This window comes from Euphorbia lathyris, chromosome 1 (assembly GCF_963576675.1).
Source record: "Euphorbia lathyris chromosome 1, ddEupLath1.1, whole genome shotgun sequence".
Classification (NCBI taxonomy): Eukaryota; Viridiplantae; Streptophyta; class Magnoliopsida; order Malpighiales; family Euphorbiaceae; genus Euphorbia; species Euphorbia lathyris.
Window position 1 is genome coordinate 45,430,856 of NC_088910.1, and position 21,962 is coordinate 45,452,817.

Here is a 21,962-nt window from a genome sequence, read left to right on the forward strand (position 1 = left end):
ATCTGAGATGATAGCCAATAGAATGTTCATATTATTGGCCAAATCTCATATTGAAAAAGAGAAAGATACATGTTTCTACACAATAACTTCAGATCTAGCACATCTTTGGCATCGCATGTATGGGCATTTAAGCCATAAAGGTTTAAGAACCTTACAAACAAAAAACATGGTCCATGGTCTTCCATAACTATCTGCCTTAAGTGTGACTTGTACTGATTGCATGGTGGGGAAACAACAAAGAGATCCCACGTCAAAGAAAAGCACATGGAGAGCCACACAGAAGTTACAGTTGGTGCATGCGAACATTTGCGGTCCGATCTCTCCAGAGTCCAACAGTAAGAAAAGGTACTCGTTGTGCTTCATAGATGATTTTAGTAGGAAGACATGGATATATTTTTTAAATACGAAGTCAGAAGCTTTCAATATGTTCAAATGCTTTAAGAAACTTGTTGAAAATGAAACTAGTTTATCTCTTAAATGCTTGTGAACTGACAGAGGTGGAGAGTTTAATTTTGAAGAATTTAATGAGTTTTGCAAGCAGTATGGCATTAAAAGGCAATTAACAGTAGCATACACTCCCCAACAGAACGGTGTGGCAGAATAGAAAAACCGAACAGTGATGAATTTGGTTAGAAGCATGCTGTCAGAAAAGAAAATACCAAAGAGTTTTTGGCCTGAACCTGTTAATTAGGCAAATCATGTATTGAACAGGAGCCCTACATTAGCAGTGAAGGATATCACAACAAAAGAGGCATGGAGCGGAACCAAACCAGCAGTAGCGCATTTTAGAGTTTTTGGTTGCATTTCACATGTGCATATCCCTGATGAAAAAAGGACAAAGTTGGCCAATAAGAGTTTTCCTTGTGTTCTCTTAAGTGTCAGTGATGAATCAAAGGCATATCGATTATATGATCCAATCTCAAAACAGATTGTAGTAAGTCGAGATGTCATTTTCGAAGAAGATAAACAGTGGGGTTGGGACAAAAGTTTTGATGCACAGAACTTGGTGGACTTGGAATGGGAAGATGATGAGAATTGCGATGTTTTGATCGAAGATGATGTTATCAGTCATGAAAGAGGCAACGATGGAAACTCAGAAACAACGAATGATGAGCCAAACTCAGCATCATCTTCTAATGCATGATCAGAAGATTTAAATGGAAGAGGAGGAAGAAATCGACAAGCCCCAGCTTACTTGCAAGATTATGTGACTGGTGAGGGGTTTTCAGAAGAGGACATTGAGGTTAACATAACTCAAATTGTGACTTGAGATCCAATTAGTTTTGAAGAGGCTGGAAAAACTCCTAAATGGAGGTCGCCAATGGATGCGGAAATAGAAGCAATTGTGAGAAATAAAACATGGAAACTAACTAAGCTACCTGCAGGTGCCAAGAAAATCAGAGTGAAGTGGATTTATGAGACAAAATTCAATAAGCTTGGAGAGGTGGACAAATACAAAGCGAGGTTGGTGGCGAAAGGTTATTCACAAAAAGGAGTGGATTACACCAAAGTTTATGCACCAGTAGCAAGGATGGATACGGTTCGCATGATTATTGCCTTAGCAGCTCAAAGAAATTGGAAGATTTTCCAACTTGACGTGAAGTCGGCTTTCCTTCATGGCGAACTAAGTGAAGATGTCTATGTAGAGTAGCCAATAGGATATGTGCAGAAAGGGAGTGAATAGAAAGTGTATAAATTGTAGAAAGCTTTGTAAGGATTGAAACAAGCTCCACGACCTTGGTTCAGTCGACTTGAAGCACACTTATAAGCGAAGGATTTCAATGATGTCACATCGAACAAACCTTGTTCACTAAAACGAGTAGTAGAGGTAAAATCCTTATTGTGAATGTTTATGTGGATGACTTAATTTATACTGGTGATGATGATGTTATGATGCATGAATTTAAAGAGTCTATGCTAAGGGAATTTGACATGTCTGATTTGGGGGGGATGAGATTTTTCCTTGGCATAGAAGTCTTACAAACTACTGATGGGGTATATATATGTCAAAGGAAATATGCATTGGATGTTGTAAAACGTTTTGGTATGGAGGATAGCAATGTTGTTTGTAGTCCTATTGTTCTTGGCTGTAAGTTGCATAGTGATGAAAGAGGAATCAAAGTCGATGAGACCTACTTTAAGCAAATAGTAGGAAGTCTGATGTACCTCACAACCACCAGGCCTGATATGATGTTTGTTGTGAGTTTAATTAGTCGCTTCATATCTAAGCCTACAGAGTTGCATTTGCAAGCAGCGAAAAGAGCTCTCGGATACTTGAAAGGGACGATGAACTACTGAATATTTTACAAAAGAGGTGAAACTAAATAGTTCCTAGGATTCACTTATAGTGATTATGCTGGAGATGTTGATGACAGGAAAAGCACCTCTGGATATGTTTTTTAATGAGTTTAGGAAGCAACCAATAGTCACATTATCAAGTACTGAAGCTAAATTTGTGGCAGCTGCAGCTTGTGCTTATCAATCTGTTTAGATGAGGAGAATACTAGAGAAACTGGGACATGAGCAAAAGGGAAGCACTACTGTGATGTGTGATATCAAACTCTCCAAAAATCCAGTCATGCATGGCAGAAGTAAGCACATAGATGTTTGTTTCCATTTTTACGTGATTTAGTTAAATATGGAATTATCAAGATGGAATTTTGTGGGACAAAGCGTCAAGTTGCTGATATAATGACTAAGCCACTGAAGTTGGAAGATTTTCTGAGATTGCGACAGATGTTAGGAGTTTGTGAAGTGCCAATAAACTAAATACATATATGTGTTTAATTTAAGGGAGGATATGATAAGTTATTTGGTTGTTTTAGAGTTGTTAGCTAGAATAATGTCCCTATTTGTTAGGAGCTAGTTGCGATAAGATTGTTAAATTTGTTTTGTTGTATCCCACGTTTTTAGTGGGTTGTTTCTTCTTTGTTCTGTTACTTATAGGCTATTTAAGCCACCTTCTCATATGGAATAAATCAAGTCATTCTCCCAATTGTTTCTATTGTATTATCAATATTTCTCTACAATTGGTATTAGTCCAAAACGGTCTTAATGTGTTAAAAAAATAAATGATCAATGTCTTATCAATAAAAAAATTTAGGAACTTAAAGGATTTTTTCATTTTATATATGATTCTTTTTACATTTTCCTTTTATATATGATTAGTATTTACTACTGATTTGTGTATATATTAAGCAGGATCGAAAATAATGCTCCCAGCATACTTTTTTTTTGAAAGAATGAATGAATTAACTTAAATCAGAAGCGAGTACATCGATAAGGAATGGTGGAGGACATGCCCACTCACCGAGATCAGTTCTAGAACTAACAGACTTTGCAAGCAAATGTGTTGCGAGGTTCGCTGATCTACGAAAATAAGAGATTGAAACAGAGTCCAAATCTTGTAAAATTAAATAACAATCCTGAACAACATCTAATAAATAAGAAAGATCAAAGTCCTGATGTTGAATTTCTTGGACTACATTGAGACAGTCTGATTGAACTTCCACATGCGAAAATCCTAGAAGCTTGATCCAACTGAGAGCCTCCCGGATAACAAGAGCCTCTGCCATGGCCGGGTTGATCGAAGCATCCAGACATGCGTTGCGCGCAAGGAGATAGAGACATGTATGATCCCGTATTAGCATCTGAGTGGTCAGAGCCAGCACTGGTCCCGACCCATTGTAGAAATTTTCAAGGATGGCATGTAACAATATGAGAAGTTTGAGTTTACTATCGAGAAATTCTATTATAGAGCGGGACCAGTACTGGTCCCTCCACACAGATGTCACGTCAACAGTTGGGTTGCATGACATCATCTGAGTGGTCGGAACTAGTATTAGTTCTGACCCATTGTAGAAATTTTCAAGGATGACATCTAACAACGTGAGAAGTTTGGGTTGTACTTCCATTAATAGTTGTAATTTTGTACATTTATTAAACTAAGGTGACACGTAAAAACATGAGAGAATATGATAAAAAAAATTTAATACTCGTGTTATTTCGTGTCATTTTCGAATTAACAGGTCAACTCTAATTCAATCCAAAAATATTCATTACGTATTAAACTAAATTCAAATTAACACTAAAACTATATGTCGATCTCATATCGTGTAATCATGTCGTGCCTAATATTGTCACATCTAAATACAAGTAATCATGTCAGTCGGCAATTAAAATTTCAACTAACTCTACAAAAAAAAATTAATCGAGTTATAAACGAATAACTAATCATAGAAAATAGAACGCAAACATATTTAAAATCTAACTAGTCCCTACATATTTTATATATCTATACTATATATAATAACGGAAGCAAAGAGAAATTACAAGAAGTGTTTTAGAGCCTTTTTGGCTTAGTTGGCATCGTAGGAGCAAAAAGAATGAATGAGTTTTTTTAAAACAAAATAAATAAATGAGTTAATGAACTTTTATTATCTCTTTATCATTAGTACTATAGTAACACATTATTTATTGTCAATTATAAGCCAATTAATTAAAGTAATAAAAGAAAGTATGAGTTACAAGAAGATAAAAAAAACACTAAGCGAAAGAAATCCAAAAGTCACAAATAAACATATATATAAAGCATGATATATAGTATTTCATCATTATATTCATTGGTCACCGAAAATCAAAGACCTCCTTTAATTTTGATTATGTATTAGTTTTGTTCTTAATCTTATAATTTTGTTCTTACTTCAAATAATATAGTTTTATAATTTTTTTCTTATTTCATTAAGAGATTCAGATTTATTTAATAGCAGTTTCCATTGATAAAATGTATTAATACTTTTTTTTCCAGGAATTGGGAGAATTTAGACTTTGATATCTCCAATTGAAGAAATCGGATGGAAATAGAAGAGATATAGACAACTGAAATCAGAAAAAACAGGAAATCGTTATGTTTCCGAAGGTAATTATTCAATTTTTTTTTTCATGTGTAGTAGTTATTTTACTCACAATTGTGTTGTTCCACACATTTCGCTATATTATGTATGTTTTCTTTTTTATTTGTCTTTTTTTCAAAATGACTAAATAAATATTTTATATATTTTCATTCTTTTTTAGTATAAGTTCCTAGGTGTAATCGTTTCGTTTGTTAACTCTAACTAAAATATGGATTTTCGGCTTTATATGAACTCAATTGTTAGGTTTAATTAGATTTAGATTAATTTTCCAAATTCAGAACCTGATTAAGTCCACTGATTTTTTATTTGGATTTAGCTAACTCATATGGATTGAATTTTTTTATTTTTATGCATTTTTGGTACGAACATATATAAAATTTCACACAATAGTTGTTTATTGAAGTTGGAAACGAAATAAAAAAATCAAAAGGTATTAAAACATTATATTGAATTATAAATCATGTTTTGTCACGATTACCATTCTAAGTTTCTTTATTATTTTCAATGATAGATTCTATATCTATATCTATACTATATATAATAGCGGAAGCAGAGAGAAATGAGGAGAAGTGTTTTAGAAGTCTTTTTTAATGAGTGGTCTCAAAATAAAAAAGATTTAATTAATTAAAATAATAAATTTATATTTATAATATATTAAACAATTATTACCCTATTAATTAAAATAATAAAAGACAGTAAGAGTTACAGGAGATGAAAAACACAAAGCAAAGGAAATCCAAAAGTCACAAATAAACTTTTATATAAAGCATGATAGATAGTATTCCACCATTATATTAATTGGCCATGATAGACAATATTATATTTCTGAAGGTAATTATTTGATTTTTTTCATATGTTGTAGTTATTTTGTTCTCAATTGTGTTGTTCTTTTACTTTTATTAAACAATAGTTGTTATAGTTTCATCTTTCAGATCCATTTCTGCCGTGACACAGGTTCTATACCTCTCGCTACCTTATCCATGTTTTATTTTTTATTTGTCTTTTTTTTTCCAACCCGATATCTCCAATTGAAGAAATCCAATAGAAATAGAAGATGCATGGACAACTAAAATCGGAAAACACAAAAGTGTCAAAAATTACAAGAAATTATTATGTTTCTCAAGGTAATTATTCGATTTTTTTCATATATTGTAGTTATTTTTGTTCTCAATTATGTTGTTTTATTTTTATTAAACAATAGATGTTATAGTTTCATCTTTCAGAGATGAAATTCCATTTTTGTTGTTACCCAGGTTCCATACATCTTGCTATCTTATTCATGTTTTCTTTTTTATTTGTCTTTTTTTTTCTTTTCAAAATGACTAAATAAAGATTTTGTATATTTGCATTCCTTTTTAGTATATGTTGCTAGGTGTTATCGTTTCGATTGTTAACTCTAACTAAAATTTAGATTTTCGGCTTTATATGAACTCAATTGTTAGTTTTAATTGAAGTTAGATTAATTTTTCTAATTTGGAACCTGTTGAAATCCACTCATTTTTTTAGTTTGAGTTTATCTAAATATGGATTATATTTTTATTTTTATGCATTTTGGTACAAATAGATATAAAGTTTCACACAATAGTTGTTCATTGAAGTTATAGAGTCATATTGAAGAAAATATTAAAGAGGAATTGAAATGTTATACTTACGATGAAGTTTATTTCAATTATAAATTATGTTATATTATTATTATTATTATTATTATTACTATTATCAATAAGGTATTTTTTCTCAGTTCTCTAGACAAAGAGATTGTAAGTGTCTAATACACTTGATAAGATGTTTATTCTTGAAGAATTTGGATTATGCTAGATACGAATTCAAAATGAAGGTAAATAAAAATAAATTTTGATGCTCAAAATCCTAAAAATGTACATTAATTATGAGATATTGAGATAATTGCTTTTGCAAAATTGGCTTATATAGTTTTTAACTATTATATTGTGGTTTGTACAAAATTATTAGTATTTCAAGAGTTTTTAATAGATGAAAATGAAACATGATAATAGGACAAGTTGTTGGAAAATATTAATTAAAAAATATTATTATTTGAATCTCTTCCAATTCTCAAATATTGAGCATAATGATTCTAATTAATAGAATTAATTTCACATGTTAATTATAAAACATTTTTTTTGTACTATGTGGTTACAATTGCGATTTAATTCTATTTAACTAAAATTAATTTATAAACTTAGGGTATGTTTGGTTCAGATGTTAGCTTACAGCTGTTGCTGTTAGCTATCGCAGTTAGCTGTTGCAGTAAGCTGTTTGCAGTTAGCTAGTAGCTGTTTGCAGTTAGCTAATTGGTAATTAGTGTTTGGTAAATTTATAAAAAGTTGTTGCTGTTAATATATGAAAAGACAAAAATACTCATATTCTTTAACAATATAAATAATAATATAAATAAACATATTGTACGAATATTGATAAAAATAAGGGTAATTAATTTATTAGTCCCTATATTTTGACAAAACACATTGTTTATTCCCTGTATTTTCAAAAACACATGGTAAGGTTCCTAACCTTTTTCTCAGTGAACTGTTTAGTCCTTTCGTCTGTTTGTTAGATTTTTTACCGTTTATGACTTCGGAAATGACTAAATTACCCTTTACTATTTACCTTCAAACTTCAGAAGAGGAAATCCAATTTAGAAGAAGAAGCGATTTGTATGGAGAACAAGAAAAAGAACAGCCCCAATGCTTACGAATTTGAACGAATTAGCAGGGAGTATAAGTATAGAGAACTGAATAACCTTTAAGTTCTAAACTGGCTTCAAAACAAATCGACCTCTTACTATACCCCCTCCTAAGAAATCCAGCCACAATGCAGATGAAGGATGGTTAATTGGAGCATTCTGATTTATTGAAGGTGCTTTTATACTTGGTGAGATCAATCCTTGTAAGGTTAGGATTAATAGGTCTTATAGAATTTGAATTAAGATGAAAGTAGAAATTGAATCCTTATGAAAGTAGAAATTGAATCCTGTTAAAAACTAGAGAGGGGTGAAACTGAAATTTACTAAAGAGGGATGAAACTGAAAATTTCACTTTGATGGAATGGGATCTGGCATTTTTTTAAATATATATTTGGAGAGATCAGTAAGTTGGTTTGGGATAAATTATAGGGAAAGAAATAGGTTGTCGTTGGTTAAAAAAAAGGCTGCTGTTTATATTTTTTTAAGAATACAGGAATAAAAATAAGGTTAATTTTGTCAAAAGCTAAACAGCTAAAAACAGCATTTTGTAAAAAGCTCCAAGTTGGAGCTTTTCGTGAACCGTTGCTGTTCGCTCCAAAACCGCTAACCGCTGCGGTTTTAAAATCATAACCAAACACTATATTATTAGCGGTTTGGTGTAAAACCGCTAAACGCTCCCGCGAAACGCTAAAACAAACACCCTCTTAATATTTCATTAAGAAAAAAATAAAAAATTTAATTAATGTGCAAAAAGTATTTTCACTCTCCTCTTTATATGTTAATATCTTGTCATTCTCTCTTATTTTCAAAAAAAAAAAAACGAGAGGAAGGTAGTTCTCTCTTAATTATCTTTTTTGTCTCTTCATTTTTATTTTCTATTCTTTTGTTTGTTTTTCTTGCTTACGAAATTAAAGAATATATAATTATTAGAAAATATTAATGAAGTCAAATAAGTGATATCTGCGAGCGTAACTGATATTAGGAGAACAAATTGATTGAATGTCTTGATGAGATATTATGAGATGAAAATAGGAACGCTCTCTTCTCCCTTTTGCGATTTAGGTCGTGCGATTGTCTTTTTTCTTGCGGTCATGCGGCGGTTGCGGGATTTGTTCGGATGAGGAGCAGGGACCGATCACAGTCCGGTGGGGGGCTGGCGCAGGCGGCATCGGGGCGGGCGAGTTTAGGGATAGTTGGGGAGCGCGGGGCTTGGGAGGAGGTTGATAGATCGGGGGATCAGGGGTTGCGAAGATCCTTGTCTCCTCGGTCCTTTGGTGGCCCGAGCCTGGCGGCGGCGGTGCCATCTGTGTCGGAGGGAAGGGAGGGAGTGAGGGGCGAGGAGCCAGGAGTGGTCGGGATGGAGACGACAGTGGTTGGGGAGGGGCTGGGAGTCGTTCCTGTTTTGGGTAGATTTAGGGGAGATGGTGAGATAGGCCATCATTTGGCTTGGCAGGAAGGCGGGAGGCGCGGGCTAGGAATTAGCGGAGGTGGGGAGGTAAGCGGTAGGGAGGCGTCTCCTGCAGATCTGAGGGGCGCGGCTGGTGCGGTTCTGAGGATGGGGGAGAATCTGTGCCAGGCGGGAGGTGGTGTGCCGGGAGGAGTAGGGGGTCTTAGGGGCGAGAATTCTGTCTCTGCGTGCGCTGCCCAGGCGGGGGGCGGGGCTTCAGTGAGCTCTGGCCTGGGCCAGGCAGGCGGAGGCCACAATCTAGGGGGCACGGATGCCTCCGTCAACCCGGCAGATGGTATTATGTCTCCTAGGTCTTTAGGAGATTTGGCGAATAAAAATAAGACTGACCCTGGCATTGGGAGAAATTCGTGGAAGGATAGGATCATGGGAGTGGTCGAGGAGGAGCCTTGCGTAAATGAAGTAATTATGGAGGGAGATTCGGAAGAAGTATTTTCTGATTCTGACGAAGAGGATGGGGATCAGGATGATCCTTTGTGTCCTGTGATCCGGATTTCCTCAGCAGACAAGCGTGCTCTTAGGGATAAGTGGAGGATTTCTTTAATAGTAACGATTCTTAGAAAAAGAATTAGTTTTAACTATTTCGCCTAGAGGATCCAGGCTCAGTGGGCGAAAATGGGGAAAGTTAGTATTACCGACTTAGAAAATGACTACTATATTATTAAATTTACTCGGGTTGAGGATTATAATGCCGTGATAAAATGGGAGGCCATACATTATTTCTAATCATGTTCTGGCCTTAAGGCCATGGGTTCCCAATTTTAATCCACACTATTGCTCGGTAAACAGAATTTTAACGTGGGTTAGGTTCCCGGGCCTACCAATCGAATATTATAATGAAGTTTTTCTTAATAAGATAGGCGGTTTTATTGGGAAGGTCCACCATGTGGACAAAACTACCATTGGGGCTATTAGAGGTAAGTTTGCAAGAGTTTGTATTGATATTGACCTTGCTAAACCCCTTTTGTCAAAATTCTGTGTTCATAATAAGATTTACTTTATTGAGTATGAAGGTTTATATAATATTTGTTTCGAATGTGGTATGTATGGTCATACCTATGAGGGATGCCCTAAGAGGGAGAAGGTGTTAGAAGAGGTAATTGAGGGTGGTAATGGAAGAGCGGAAGGGGTCCAAGGAGATGGGGGGATTTTTGGCCCCTGGATGGTTGCTAAGAGGTCGGCTAGACGAAGGACATGACCTTCTGTTGTTCAGAATCGGCCCCCTGACATTAATATCGAGTCTACCCTGGCCCATCCTATTGCTAATCTTGTTGTCAAGGAGAAGCCTTGCCCTAAAATTAGCGTGGATTCTAGGGTTACTTCGGTCATCAATTCAGGGTCCAGATTTGGGGCTCTGACTATTGAGGAGTTCCAAGAATCTGGCCAGGCTGACGATCACATTGAACAAAGCATGCCAGGCTTAGAATCTGCTGAACCATCAAATAAGGTGGTTGAGGCTGTTAATCCCCTTTTTGTGTCCAAAGGAGAAGCCCAGATTGGATCCCAAGCTCAGGCTTCTCAAGGGAAGGTGAAGTTAAATGAGGTTAGTATTCCTAATTACTTTGGTGGTCCTAGTATTGGGAATGGGAAGGCTATGGGTGTTAACAAAACTAGCATGAAAAGGCCTAAGGGTAAACAAAAAATTGTCCATAGTTCTATGGTTTTGTCAGATAAGAAGGGACCTGCTGGTACCTCGGCAAGGCTCAGGAGCCCCTAATAAATACCTAGTTTAGGGTTGTGGGTGGGGTCAGTTGTCCTCCTTTCTATGGATTTGTTGGTTTGGAATGTTAGAGGAGCGGCTAGTAAGGCTACACGTATCCATGTTAAAGATTTAATTAAACAGTTTAATCCTTCTTGTTTTGTTTTAATGGAAACTAAGATTAGTGGAGTTAAAGCAGATGAGGTGGTTAAAAAGTTTAGGAACTGGAATTGTGTTAGATCGGAGGCTACTGGCCGGACTGGTGGGATTTGGCTTTTCTGGAAGCCAGATCGAGTTCATTTCGATATTGTTAGTATGGATAAACAGTTTACTCATAGTAAAGTTAGCTTTTCTGGCAATAAACCTTTCTTCATTACTTGGGTGTATGCGGATCCTATCCTGGCTAATCGAAAACGGTTGTGGGAGGTTCTTTACTCTATGAGTGTTAGTATGACTGAATCTTAGTTTGTGGCTGGTGATTTTAATGATATTGCCCTTATGAGTGATCAAAGAGGGGGTGCGAATCACTATGTTAATCGTTGCCTCAATCATAAGCATAGTATGGATTTATGTGGGCGTTCTGATCTGGGTGCCGCTGGTCATAAGTTTACTTGGAAGCGTAACAGTACCTTTGTTCGTTTGGACAAAGTTTATGCTAATGTTTCAGCTCAAACTAGATTTCTTGAAGTGTCTGTGTTAAATATGCCCTTCAGGCATTCGGATCATTGTCCTATCTTAGTCAGGCTGGTAAGAGGCAATCGGCCTAGGGGGGAGAGACCGTTTAGGTATCAGGTGGCTTGGGAATCCCATCCTGAGTTTAAAGACTTCGTTCAAGACAATTGGAAGCCTCACTCTGATGTCTTACAAGCTGTTGAGGGCTTCAGAAAGAATGTTCTAGGGTGGAATAAAGACGTCTTTGGTCATATTATTAGGAGAAAGAACAAATTGTTGAGTAGAAATGAGGGCATTCATCGTAGGTTGGAGGTGAGTTTCGATCATAGTCTGGATGGTCTCCTCAGAACCCTTCAGAAGGAGTTGGAAGCTGTGCTTGGACAGGAAGAGTTTCTTTGGTTTCAGAAATCTAGGAAAGCCTGGATCAAAGATGGGGATCGGAATACCATGTATTTTCATCTCTCTACTGTTATTAGAAGACAGAACAATAGGATTAATGCTATTAAAGACTCAAATGGAGACTGGGTTTATGAGGATGAAGATATTCGTCATTTGGCCCTTAACTTCTATAAAGACCTTTTTAAAGAGGATTCTATTATTCTGTATAAGGCTCAGACTGTGGCTACCTTTCCTATGTTAGGAGAGGATAGACTTCTGGAAGCTTTCCACCCTATTGACCAGAAAGAAATAGATCAAGCTATTTTTAGTATAGGGGCTTCTAAAGCTCCTGGGGTTGATGGTCTGCCTGCTGGTTTTTATCATAAACACTGGGAGGTTGTGAAGGAAGGCGTTTATAGCTTTATTAAAGGTGTTTTTAATGGCTCTCAGGTATTGGGCTTGTGAACAGCACTCTTTTAGTTCTGATTCCTAAAGTGGAGAAGCCTTCATCTTTCTTACAAATGAGGTCTATTAGTCTTTGTAATGTGCTATATAAAGCTATAACTAAAATTGTGGCCAATAGACTTTGTTGTATCCTTCTTGATATCATTAGCCAGAATCAGGGAAGCTTTGTTCCTGGTAGACAAATGATGGATAATGTTGTCATTTCCCAAGAGATGGTCCACTCTATGAAAATCAAAAAGGGGAAGAGAGGTATTGTGTCTCTTAAGTTGGATCTGGAGAAAGCTTATGATCGCATAAACTGGAGCTTCCTTCTTGAGAGTCTAGAGAGGGCAATGATCCTGGACAATTGGAGGAGTTTAATTAAGGTTTGTATCTCTTCTCCTGTTTTTCAAGTCTTGATCAATGGGGATATGTCGGAAGGTTTTTCTCCTTCCCGGGGTATCCGTCAAGGGGATCTAATGAGTCCTTTCTTATTTGTTATTGCAATGGAAAGATTGACTCACCTAATCCAGGATGTTGTTGGTAATGGGAAATTTCACCCGGTGTCCATCAATAAATTATGTCCCCAGGTTACCCACTTGTTCTTTGCAGATGATGTTTTGATCTTTGTGGAATGTAATGAGGAGCAGTTAAGGGTGATTATGGATATTCTTGATTGTTTCTGCACTGCCTCTGGGCAGAAGCTTAATATCAAGAAGTCCAGGATGATGTGTTCTAAAAATATGAACCAGGGAGCCTGCAAAAGGTTGAGTGTTTTGTCTGGTATTCCTCTGACTAATTCTCTAGGGAAGTATCTGGGTATTCTCCTCCATAGTGAAAGAGTTTCGAAAGCTTCTTTTAAGGATATTTTGGATAAAACCAATAAGAAGTTTTCCATTTGGAAAGCTAATACTCTCTCACTTGTGGGTCGCCGGTCAGTCAATTGTGCGACTCCTAATCACATTATGCAGGCTTGTCATCTTCCTGAGTCTGTTCTCAAAGATCTTGATAAAATTAATCGTAGGTTCCTGTGGGGGAAGCTGAAGAGGGGAGGAAGATTCACCTAGTGCCTTGGAATGAGGTTTGTCAACCTAAGGATATGGGAGGTCTGGGCATTAGGAAAGCCAGAGATAATAATAAAGTTTTATTAATGAAGCTTCTGTGGCGTATGTGGCAACTTCCTTCTGCTCTTTGGGTTCAATTATTATGCGGTAAATATAGAAAGGATAAGGTTTTTGGGGGTCCAAAGGATAGAGTGTTTAATTGTTCCTTTCTTTGGAAAGGCCTTAGTGCTGTTTTTGCTGAGTTTTGCTCAAGGATTGGGTGGAATTTGGGTAATGGTAAATCTATTAGCTTCTGGAAGGATACTTGGATTAGTAAAAAACCTTTATTAGAGGTTTGTGAGTCTTTACCGCCTTTTGAAATTCAGAACTGGAGGATTGCAGATGTGGTGGATTCTGAGGGGGAGTGGATTTGGTCTAAGTTTGATTCTTACCTCAGTCTAGAATCGCTCCTGAGAATTAGAGGAGTTCAGATTAGTAGCAAGGAGGAAGACAGGGATAGTTACTATTGGTAGTTGACGAACAACGGGGCTTTTTCCTGTAAATTGGCTTTTCAGGCTTTCGTTCAGGAGGTGGATTCTTCGCATCCTGAGGTGTGGAAGACGATTTGGGCCTTAAAAGTGCCTTACCGTGTTAGAAGCTTCCTGTGGCTAGGGGTTAAAAATAGATTGCTCACTAATTCTGATAGGAAAAGGAGGCATTTGGTGGAGTCTGGTGCTTGTGGCAGATGCAGATGCAGAGGTCATGAAGAAACTTTGTGCCATGCTCTCAGAGATTGTGCGAAAAGTAAAGAGGTTTGGAGGAAAGTTCTCTCTATTAAGGTGTTGTCTACGTTTTTTTTCCCACTCTGAGCTTGATTAGTTTGTGGATGGGATTAATGGGAAACTTTTGGCTGATTTGAAGCATGGTGTTCTCTTATTTGTGGTGGTTTACCATCAGATTTGGAAATGGAGAAATGAGAAGATTTTTGGAGGAGAAAAGGTTGTTTTGCCTAATGTTTTTGAATTCTTTTCCAAAAAGATTTGCACCTTGGCTGATAGCTTTGTTGAGGATCCTTTGGCAAGGGCTATTCAAAAGAAAGAGGTCCATCTCTTAGGCTGGTATAGGCCTAGTGAAGGTATGGTTAAGCTTAACAATGATGGCTCTTGTCTAAAGGACGGGAGAATTGCCGCGGGAGAAGTTCTGAGAGATGAAGGTGGTGGTTGGGTTTCTGGTTTCTCTCAGAATTTGGGTATGGGTTCGTCCTTTTCTGCAGAGCTTTGGGGGATTTTTTCTGGCCTTAGGCTAGCTAAAAATCTGGGGTGAAGAAGCTTCTGGTGGAATCTGATAACCTTGAAGTGATCAAGATGATCTCGGAGAATAATGATATTTGCTTAAATAGCCAAAATTTAATCAAAGAAATTAGAAGGATTTTCTCTTCCTTTGATCTTCTTAGCTTCGACCATATTTATAGGGAGCAAAATCGGGTAGCGGGCCGTCTCACAGTTGAAGGTCATACAAGGATGTTGGGCCTCTCAACGTTTTCTTCTCCTCCGTTGTTCATTTCTTCCCTGATTTTGGATGATTTGGTGGGGGTCAGCTTTCCCAGGCTGATCCCAGGTTAGGCGGCTTTGTTTGTTTTTCTTTCCTTTCCTACCAAAAAAAATGAGATGAAAATAGGAGAAATCATCACTTTAAGCTGATTCAATTTGATATATTGGGTTATTGTAGCATAATGAATAATTAAATTCAAATACTTGGTTATCATCAAATTCCATCAAGCAAAATGATTATCATCAAGATGAATTTGTGACTAATTTTTATGAATTTTATTTTTTTAAATGTAACATATTGAATCGATAAAGTTTCTTCATGTGCAACATTAGAAAAGTATTGATTGTAATAGTTTATATCATAATATATTGATGTTGCTTCCATTTTAACATAGATTGTAATTTTTTTGTATGGGTTAATACATATATTTGCCCCTGTGTTTTCGCGGAAAAACAGATTTACCCTTAAATCAAATAAACCCACAAAACTATCCCTGAATTTTCCATAAACCTGCAATTATACCCTAATCTGACGGAGCTGCTAAACCGCGATGACATCAAACCTTCTTGTCTCCAAAAAAATTGGATGACGACAATCAAAATTCATTTGGTTTCTTATTGTTTTTTATTGCTATTGTTTTTGGATTAGTTAGGAGGTTTAGACGTCATTTTATTAGGTTGATTGAGTTTTATGAAAATGAATTTTGACCAATTTGTTCTTCTAACATGCTTTTAATCGAAATTGAATGTGCATATTTTTTTCTGTTTGTGTTTGGTTGTTCTTTTCTGAAGTTTTTCTGGAGATAAGAAGGTTTGATGTCATCGCCGTTTAGCAGCTCCGTCAGATTAGGGTATAATTGCAGGTTTATAGAAAATTCAGGGATAGTTTTGTAGGTTTATTTGATTTAAAGGTAAATCTGTTTTTCCTAGAAAACACAAGGGCAAATATGTGTATTAACCCTTTTTGTATCGTAGATATAATATTTAATTTTAATTGTAGTTTAATTCAATTTTTGTTTATTATAGATTGTAATTATTTTATATCCTAGATATAATATTTAATTTTAATTGTAGTTTAATTCAATTTTTGGTTTTTCATTATATTCTAATATATTTTTTAATTAATCTTCAATTTTATTATCATTGTTTCACAGAATTCTAATTATATAAAAATATAAAAATATATTAAAATTATTAAAAAGTACAAATCATTGAATTTTGTAAAAATAAATAAATCATTCACCTTTAATTAAAATTCTATAAAAAAATTAACCAATTATTTTCAAAATTAATTTAATTTAATTTGAATTATCAATAAAAAATATATATTAATTTCAAATATACATAATATAAATATTTTTCATAGAATGATATAAAATTACTTAGAAGTAAATATAGCAATTTATTTATTTATCTAAATTATATAAAAGTTTCATATCCCATGCATCGTACGGGTTTTCGACTAGTTATATATAATAATGGAAGCAGAGAGAAATTAATTAGGAAAGTTTTAAAGGCCTTTTTGATTAATTATCAAAATAGTAATAAAGGAAAATTATAAATATTATATCTAACCTAATATATATTTAATAGATATAATAAAATAACTTACAAAATATCCGAACGAAAAAAATTATATGACGATAAAAAAATATGTAAGAATTCATTCAAATTCCATTCATTTAACTTTAATAAATAGCATTAAAACCAATGTAATTGAAAAAAAAATTATATTTATATTTAATAGATATAATAAAATAACTTACAAAATATACTAACGAAAAAAATAATATAACAATAAAAAGTATGTAAGGATCCATTCAAATTCCATTCATTTAACTTTAATAAATAACATTAACACCAATAGAACTAAAAAAAATTATAACACGTTTAATTTTTTATTGTAATAATTAACACAATATTTAAACATCCAAACTACTATATAAACCAAATAAAATTTAAAAAGAAAGACATGTTTATTTCAAATTCATGCATTTATCAAAGAATTCTCCTCCCTTTTAATGGAGGAGAAAATTATTAATTTTTTTAAAAAAAAAAGTTATATGTATAATTTTTTTAATTAAATATAAATACTAATATTAAATAATAAAAATTAGTAGTAATAATATTTATTAGGATAATGATCAAATTCTAGTCTGATTAATAATATTTTCGGTATAAATTTAATTTAATGTATAAAATAGTTAAATTTAACATTTTCAAGCAATATCAATTTTAGCCATGTATTACCGAAATTTTGAAAATGTTGGTTTAAATGTTCTTTAACTGTCACGGTTTAAATGTTCTTTAACTGTCACTTAAAACTTTCTAAATACCAATTATGGCTAAAATATTTAATGTATCACCAGTTATAAAAAAAATGTTAAAATATTAACAAATAAGTTTGCCACTTATAAGTTAATCATAATTTTTTTTTATCAAATGTGTTTAAAATATATTGTTTTATTAATATAGTTATAAATAACCAAAAAAAAATATACAAAACGGTTTAAATTTATCGACAAACTTATCTGGAATATCTAATATGACAGCTAAATAATAGTCAAACCAGTTTTTTAAAAATTTTTATAGCACAAAGCCAAATTCAGTGCAGTTTATAAACTAAGTGAGTGGTGAATACATGATTGTTCCATTGGGGCGGTCAATTTTACACGTGCGTGCTTAAAAAAATTGATAAATTGAATTTGCTCAAATTTTTTCCGTATATGTATACATGTTAGAATCTGAGTGATCTAGAACTAATTTTTATGTACCACTGTAAAACTTTTCAAAATTAAACAAGATCTGGAATGCAACAGTATGTTTGAGAAGTTTGAACACACTTAAAAAAATTTATTGTCTATCATATATTAATCAAGTTGGATTTATAATTAAATACAAGATCAATGAGTTAATTAACCACTTTGAGCCTTAATTTTTCGGAAACATGAGGCCGAAACCACAAGTATTGTTTAATTGAATATGTGACAGACTTTAATATTATTTAGCGGGCTTGACTATTATTTAGCTATTATATTAGGCATTGCAGACAATTTTATCGATAAATTTAAACCATTTTGTACATTTTTTTGTTGGTTATTTATAACTATATTAGTAATATAATATATTTTAAACATATTTGATAAAAAAAAATATGATTAACTTGTAAATAGCAGACTTAATTAGTATTTTAACATATTTTTGTATACATGTATTGGTGATACATTAAATATCTTAGCCGTAATTGGTATTTGAAAAGTTTGATGTGACAGTTAAATACTAGTAAAACCATTTTTCAAAATTTCGGTAACACAAATCTAAAATTGATCTTGTTTAAAAATATTAGGTTAAATTTGAACTATTTTATACGTTAAAAGTTAAATTTGTACTTCACAAAAATGTTGGATTAAATTTGACACTTATTCTAATAAATATTATTATTACCATAATTTTCATTTAATATTAATATTTATATTTAATTAAAAAAATTAAACATAATTTCTTTTATAAATTTTTATAAAAAAAAAAACATTTTATCTTCTTCCCTTTCGAAAGGGAGGAGAATTTGGGCAGCAGGAATCCAAGGATTCCTGCAAATATTAAATTAAGAGACTCTGTAGTAGAGTCCCTGCCATTTTTCTTCATTACGGTGCCTTGGGTTTAAAAGCAGCCCCTTCCAAAGAAATATTTTTTTAACTAATTCTATATTAATAATATTTTTTTTTAAAAACCCTAAATTGATGTTTAATCCGAAAAAGTATTAAAACATGTCAACATGGCCAATAGATTATGACTTTAACAACTTCCAAAATCTATTGTCAAGCAATTATAAAGATACATATGTTAATTTATTTACATTTTGTAAATTTAAATTATTTTAAAACAAAATATTAATATCACTATATGTAAATGATATAAAATTTAAAAAATATTAAAATGCTGTACAAAAAAAATTATCCACCCACGCGCGGGCACAATACTAGTATATATAAAAATAGAAAATGGATTATACACTACAAATTTTAAATGAATTAAATATGTATGTTAATTTATTTACAATCTGTAAATTTAAATTAAGGGACTCTGTAGTAGAGTCCCTGCCATTTTTCTTCATTACGGTGCCTTGGGTTTAAAAACAGCCCCTTCCAAAGAAATATTTTTTTAACTAATCTTATATTAATAATATTTTTTTTAAAAAGCCCTAAATTGGTGTTTAATCCGAAAAAGTATTAAAATTGCAAACATGTCAACATGGCCAATAGATTATGACTTTAACAACTTCCAAAATCTATTGTCAAGCAATTATAAAGATATATATGTTAATTTATTTACATTCTGTAAATTTAAATTATTTTAAAACAAAATATTAATATCACTATATGTAAATGATATAAAATTTAAAAAATATTAAAATGTTGTACAAAAAAATTATCCACCCACGCGCGGGCACAATACTAATATATATAAAAATAGAAAATGGATTATACACTACAAATTTTAAATGAATTAAATATGTATATTAATTTATTTACAATCTGTAAATTTAAATTATTTTAAAATAAAATATTAATATCTAAAATTTAAAAAATATTAAAATGTTGCACAAAAAAATTATCCACCCGCGTGCGGACACAATACTAGTATATATAAAAGTAGAAAATGGATTATGCATTGCAAATTTTAAATGAATTAAATAGATGTTAAAAAACTTAAGAAAACCCTATCAAAAAGATAAAAAGTTGACAGCTGTGGGATTTGAACCCACGCCCTTTCGGACCAGAGCCTAAATCTGGCACCTTAGACCAGTCGGCCCAACTGTCACATTAGACCTATTCGTCGTCAGCAAACATTGAAAATTTTGTGAAAAATGTGTATGCTGCTTTTTTTTATGTAAAAACACCCAAAAATTATCAATGTAGCACCCATAAATCACGACCATAAACACCACATGTCATTAAATCACATATCTGTCACTGATATTGATACTGATACTGATCATCTAAATTATAAATGACTTCTAAAAACATGGAAAGTTCAAGTCGTATAATGTGTATACAAGTCACGTGTTATTTTACTATCGAGAAATTATAGGGTAAATTACACCCATAGCCACTGAACTCTATCCATTTTCACATTATGGCCACTGAACTTAATTTCTTCCCGGTATGGCCATTGAACTTCACACTTTTTAACACCGGTGGCCACTTAACGCCTCAAAACGACCTTTGACGGCTAAAAATAAAAAATTCAAAGCGCTAATGATATTCTAAAGAACTTTAATTATTGAAAATTTTCGTTTTGAGGTCATTTTTGTGTTATTTGGTTAGCAGAGAGAAAATGAATTTTAGAGAGAGAAAGCTCCAAAAAAAATGTGATTTTCGAAAATGAAAAATGTGGTTTCATGGTACATGTCATTCTAGAGAACTTTAATTCTTGAATATTTTCATTTTGAGGTCGTTAAGGATCGTTAACGGTCATTTTGAAAAGTTAGTTAAAACTGAGTGGCCACCGGTGTTAAAAAGTGTAAAGTTCAATAGCCATACCGGGAAGAAATGAAGTTGAGTGACCATAATGTGAAAATGGATAAAGTTTAGTGACCATGGGTGTAATTTACCCAAAAATTATATTGTGACTCGGGACCATTACTGGTCCCTCCATTCAAATGATATCACATCAGTAATTGGGTTGACATAAGTGGTCGAGGCCAGTATTGATCTTGGCTCATTGTAATTTTTTTTTAAGGATGATGTGTAACAATATGAGAAGTTTGAGTTTCCTATTGAAAAATGATATTGTGGCTCGGGACTATTACTAGCCCCTCCACTCAGATGATATCACATCATATCATCTGAGTGGTCGAGACCAGTACTAGTCCTGGCTCATTGTAAAAAAATTTAAGGATGACTTGTAACAATATAAGAAGTTTGAGTTTATTATTGAGAAATTTTATTGTGGACTAGAACCAGTAATGGTTCCTCCACTCAAATGATATCACATTAGCAGTTGAGTTGACATGACATTATCTGAGTGGTCAAGACCATTACCGGTCCAGACCTATTGTAGAAATTTTCAAGGATGACATCTGACAATATGAGAAGTTTGAGTGGTATTTTTATTAATAGTTATAATTTTATTTCGTTTATTAAACTAAAGTAATATGTAAAAACGTGAGAGAATATGATAAAAAAAATTAATATTCGTGTTATTTTTTGTCTTTTCGAATTAACAGGTCGGACTCTAATTCAACCTAAAAAAAATTATGCCGAACCAAAAATGATACATTACGTACTAAACTAAACTCAAATTAACACTAAAACTATATATCTATCTCGTATCGTATAATCGAGTCGAACCTAATATTATCACATTTAAATACAAGTAATCATGTTAGTCAGCAATTAAAATTTCAAGTAATTCTACAAAAAAAAAAAAAATCGAGTTATAAACCAATAATTAATCATAGAAAATAGAACGCAAACATATTTAAAATCTAACTAGTTCCTACCTATTATATATATATAAAGTAGAAAATGGATTATATACATTACAGATTTTAGATGAATTAAATAGCTGTTTAAAAAAATTGAGAAAAACCCATCAAAAAATAAAAAACTGACAGCTGTGGGATTTGAACCCACGCCCTTTCGGACCAGAGCCTAAATCTGGCGCCTTAGACCACTCGGCCAAACTGTCGCAGATGAGGTACTTCGCAGAGAATTTAATATGAAGCGTAGCGAAGATTGAGTGGGCAACTAAAATTAATTAGGATGCATATCACCAATTAATCATTATTGATTTTTCATAAAGAAAGACTTTTCGTCTATGGTTAAATTGATTTATACATAATTGTTTACATTAAATTTAAAATTCAATAATAAAAAAAATTTTAACAAGTAAATTTTAAAATTTTAACTTAAAAACTAAATACAAATATATCTCTCTATACAGATAATTAAAATCCTGGTGTCCGCTATAGTTACTTTGTTTTTTACAAAGTACCATTACTTGGTGCTCATATTCACCATTGGATGAATTTTATGCTCCATCATCCAATGGTGAAAACATACCAAGTAACGGTACTTTGTAAAAAAACAAAG

At 33.2% G+C, this 21,962-nt stretch overlaps 1 non-coding gene across 1 annotated transcript; it reads right to left on the bottom strand.

The window, feature by feature from the left end:
• Positions 1-21,478: 21,478 nt before the first annotated feature.
• Positions 21,479-21,558, bottom strand: TRNAL-UAG (transfer RNA leucine (anticodon UAG)). The gene has a single exon. It is a non-coding gene; the product is annotated as a tRNA-Leu (tRNA).
• Positions 21,559-21,962: the final 404 nt, after the last annotated feature.